Below are 5,075 nucleotides of genomic sequence, written 5' to 3'. Positions count from 1 at the left end.
CGGAATTCCTTTCCTCGTCACTGTTGATGCCACCGCCCTCAGTCAAATGCGGCTTATGGATCAAAGCGGAGCCGCCACCGCCTGCTGGCGACGGAATAGCGAACGGCTGCCCATAATCCTCCCCCAACCCTTCTTCATCGGTGGTGTCTGTGCTACATTGCATCGGCCGGGTTGAGGACGAAGGTGAAGGTTGGATGGAAGATGGTTTTGGTGATGTAGGAGAACTAGGTGGGATATTTTGTTTAGAGGACGAAACAGGATTTTTAGACCGAGAAATCCCAAGTCTAGCCTTGAGTTCGGCGTATGCTGCTGCATCGTCCAACTCGCGAGGTATACTCAGGAGGACTTTATAGAGGTGCCTTAGGGTTTCTTTATCTATTTCGGGACTTGGAGTAGCGGTGCTGGTTTGTGGTGGGGCGGTCTTTGGCGTACAAGAGTTAGGATTTTCTTGACGAACTTGGGATGAAGTTTCCTTGTCGCCACCGTCGTCTCCGGCACTGGGGGATGATGAAGGAGTGGGAATTTGCTTGATAAACATTTTCACTCGTAATGGTGATGACTGCTGGTGGAGAAAATGTTCTAGGCAAGGGTTTAAAATTTGGATCGGTGTGGGGAGAGTAAAAGGAATGCACTGTAGTCGCTTTTGGTTGAATGTGAAATACGGCCCTGAGATTCTGCCTATTATATTGATACCACGACTGTTGGGATCTCTGACGGTTGAAATCTCTGCGACTGTTCACGCACAGGCGCACCTTTTTCAGAGTGCCAGCTGGCTTAGCTTCTCTAATACGCTTTCTCCCTCTCCCTAGGACGTCCTTTCATTGAGACAGTTGGCGCAGCCTGACACCTCTCTAATGACTGCATATGTCCTATCACCACCTGTCCCTGATTAATTAACTCACTGTGGCCATTGGTTAGCCCTCGTTGCACTGATCAAGTGGTAAATTATATCCAGATGAAAACTCAATAACTCCACTTGATCAGTTTCTCGCCTCTACTTCCGTCCTTTAACTTTATAATAAATAAAAACTAACACAAGAAAAACTATTTACACTAACTATAAGGACTTGACCGGGTTCCCCTAGGTTGTCACTCTATCAATTTAATGGATTTAAAATTTGTTGTTTGATCAAGCAGACTACCCAGGAGTACCCGATCACTACTTCTACCTGGTCACTGGTTGAGATTGGGGAAAGGTCAGTGGAATTTCTTCCACCACTCCAGCTTTGGTCTTGTCTCTGTAGGGCTCAACCCGATGACCCTTCACATCGAAAGAGAAAGAATTGGGGGTGTCTCCTTGGTGTGTGTTTGCCTTAATGGTTTCAGGATCTGCCCATTCTGAATTTCACTTTCTGGTCATCAGCTTGATTTGATACTGGGATGGTGGCTTTTTTTGCTCATCGATGGGCTATTCCTGTTCCTGCAGCTTTGGCCGATGCAATGGCTGCCTTGTAGGTGCGGGATTCTCCTTCAGCTCTCTTCTAAACAAGCCAGCTTGGTCAGGTGGTTTTTCGACTCTCCCTGGTTGAACAATCTCTTCTGACTTGGCTGGCCGTGATGGCTTGCAGAAGTCCACAATTGCTCTTTCAAGGCCTTGATCATCCATTTCCCTAGTCATGGTTGCCTTAAACCAGTCATCTGCTTCACTCTTAAGCTTTTCACCATTGGTGGAGTTAGATGACGGTTTAATGAAGGGTTCCTTTTCTAGGTACTTTCGCTCCCAAGGTGTGATAGTATCTTCTGATTGAATGCTCTCGCTATCCTGCAGCTTCCTCACAGCTTTGTCAATTTCGAATGTAAGTTGTTCTTCATTTAAACTTAGATGTATCATCCCATGGCGAACATTAATGACCGTGCTAGCCGTAGATAGGAATGCCTTCCCAAAAGGATGCCCACAGGTTCTTCTGCTCCTGGCTCTGTCATCTTTATGACGAAGAAGTCGGCGGGGTACATGAATTTGTTGACCTTGATGATTTCATCTTCCAGAACTCCCTCGGGGTAAATGCAAGACCCGTCTGCTAGCTGTATTTCCATATTGGTTTCGACAAGCTTAGCATTTTCCAGCTTCTTGTATATAGAATACGGCATAATATTGATGGAAGCCCCTAAGTCGCACATTGCGTGCTCCATTTGAACGCCTCTGATGGAAATTGGGAGCGTAAATACCCCTGGGTCAGTCCTCTTTGGTGGAAGATCGCCCGGTTGGATCACACCGGTCACATTTTTCTCTTCGACCATCCTCCCCTTCTCAGCAACTTGTTCACGGGAGTTAGGCTCAAAGCCTTCATTATGATTGAGTCTAGGTGCTAGAAAACTCGCAGATGAACTTTGACAATCTCTCAGAGAGACTGTATTGACAATCTCTCGTCCTGTAGATTGCTGCATTGTGGCCGGAAGCCTTTCTTCATTCTCTCTCAGCTCGCCCAAGGACATGGCTACCTGAGATAGCTGCTTTGTAAGCATCTCGAGTGCAGCCCTCTGCTCTTTCTGAGTTTCTTGTATTTCTCGCATCGCGTCTTGGGGCTGATGCGGGATCATCGCATCTCCTGGACCTTCAAATTGTTGTTTGTTATATCTCTGATTAAATCGCCCTCCTCCATGGCCTTGCTGATAGTAGCCGGAAGGTCCATACTGCTCTGGCTGGAAGTGATTCTGCAGGTTTCCTCTTGGTACTGCGGGACATAGTTCACCATTTAATCATTTGGTTGTCTTCCCTGGTTGCAAAACTGAGGGACTTGGTGCTGGTACCCCTACTCTCCTTCTTGTTGTCAGCTTGACCAGTTAGGTTGTCCTCCACTTGACTAGTTCCCTTGAGGTCCTCTTGACCATCCTGCCTGACCGCCCTGCAATTTGTTCCCTCCAGTGTTCGGCCTCTCCTAGATCCGAGCAGGCCAGTTGGGCTGCCCCTCGGTGAGTTGTAAGGGCTGCGTCGGGGGTGGTTGGCTTTGATTCTGATCAGTCCGCCTAAAGTTTGGGTGGTCCCTCCACGGGGCATCTCTCTGCTTCCCTTGGATCCAGTTCCCATTCGCGTTCCAATGACCTACGACATTCACTTGGGCTTGCGGCTCTACCTCAGGGGGAATTCACAGTAATAATAATGATGTTATTCTGGTGGGGACGGTTGCGGCACATATTGTGTCTCCTTTGGTGCAGGTGGTGGTGGCGGTCTTGCTTTCTCTACTGCCTCCAGCAGTTTCTTCTCCATTTGCTCAAATCGAGCCTCCAACTTTTCGTCATTGCGCGCCTCTGCTACATGCACTGCCCCTCTTCTATACTAGCCTCGAGATGTCTCGTAAGACTGCTTAGCCTCGATCAGCGTCTCCAGCATATTTTTAGCTTGGCTAAACGGGGTTTTCGAGAAATCCCCTTGAGCTGCGAGGTTGAGGTCGTTTTTGTTGTCCACCGTAAGTCCGCCATAGAAGATCGAGTATATCTCCCACTCCCCCAGCTTGTGGTTGGGGCATGCTTGAAGCAGCCCTTGGAATCTGTCCCAGTATTGACCGAGGGGCTCATCGTACTCCTGTCTGGCTTCGGTAATCTCCCGTTTGAGGGCACTCGTCTTTGATGCTGGAAAGAAGTGGTCTAGGAATATCATGCGGAATTCGGCCCAGGTCCTGATGGATCCTTCTGGCAGCCTTGATAGCTAGACACCCGCATCGCCCTTCAAAACGAAGGGAATAACTTTGAGCCTGTAATCTTCAGATGTGGATCCAGCCGGCACAGGCTCCTCTAGAAATGCGTACGGACACTCTTTTGAAAGACCGTAAAAGTGGGACAAAACAGCCAGTACTCCTGATTTGATAGCGATGGTCCGCATCCCAGGAGTAGCGGCAATGGCATGTGTGGGCTCCTTTTCATCATGAGCGTGCAGAGATCCGATACCGGAGTCGTCAGCGACAAGGGCCATCTCTGCTGGTGGTGGTTGTGTGTTCTGTTCAGCGGCTGCTGCGGCTTCTAATGCTGCTGTGTAACGAGTGGTGACAATGCCGGCTTCCTGGACTCTCCAATGAGCGTTAGTCTCTCTGTATAGAAAGGGATGATTTCAGTGTCCACCGCGTTGGAACCTTCTCATCAATAGTGAAAAACAAAATGAGAAAACAAGGAAATAAGACTATATACACCTACGCACTACGCACAAACATAAAGTAACACCATGCTTCCCCGACAACGACGCCATTTTGGAAGGACTTGGAAAGAGACGAAAACGCGATTAGAATGCGGATCAAGTTATATGGAATGATAACCGAACCGGTCGGATCAGTTAGCAAATGTCGTTGCCACTTAATCAATGCAGTCTTGCTCTCGCTCTTTCTTCCTTACCAAAGTAATTTGTAAACTCCCAATTTTGCACAACTTTAACAGTAAAGCGGCAAGTTCGGGGTCGATCCCACAGAGAAGTTGGTGTGTTGAGTGTGTGAGTAGTGAACAGGGGAGGGGTTGGCTGCTGCCACGCTTTAACTTGGGAGTTTTTAACTACTGTTTTTACTCTAGGCAGAATGAAACTAGCTAGCTTGATCAACGGAGATTTAACTACTGGGTCAAGTAAATTGTAGGTAACAGCGGAAAAGTAAATGCGAGGATGAAAACGAAATAACTTTGATTAAACTAAACTGAGTGCAATACAACGTGAAATTAAAACTAAGCTAATACTTTGGAAAATAAGAAAGCAAGTAAAACCGAGAAGAATCTCGGCGGGTAATTTAGGAATACGCCGACAGAAAACAAGTACTCCATCCGTCCCTGAAAATTTGTCACCTATTTCCTTTTTCGTCCGTCCCTAAAAATTTGTCACCTTTCACTTTTACCATTTTTAGTAGTGGACCCTACATTCCACTAACTCATTCACACTCACATTTTATTATAAAACTAATATATAAAAGTAGGACCCACATGCCACCAACTTTTTCAACCAATTTTCTATTACATTTATTAAAACCCGTGTCGGGTCAAATGGTGACGAATTTTGGGGGACGGAGGGAGTATTCTGCAGCGCTTATTTAATTCCCCTTTCTAACTACGCATTACTTTATCTAAGCTAAGCTATTCTAGAGAACTTGACTAAGCTAAACTAAACT

This window comes from Salvia splendens, chromosome 6 (genome assembly GCF_004379255.2).
Source record: "Salvia splendens isolate huo1 chromosome 6, SspV2, whole genome shotgun sequence".
In the NCBI taxonomy this organism is placed as follows: domain Eukaryota; kingdom Viridiplantae; phylum Streptophyta; class Magnoliopsida; order Lamiales; family Lamiaceae; genus Salvia; species Salvia splendens.
This window is presented reverse-complemented; position numbering follows the sequence as displayed.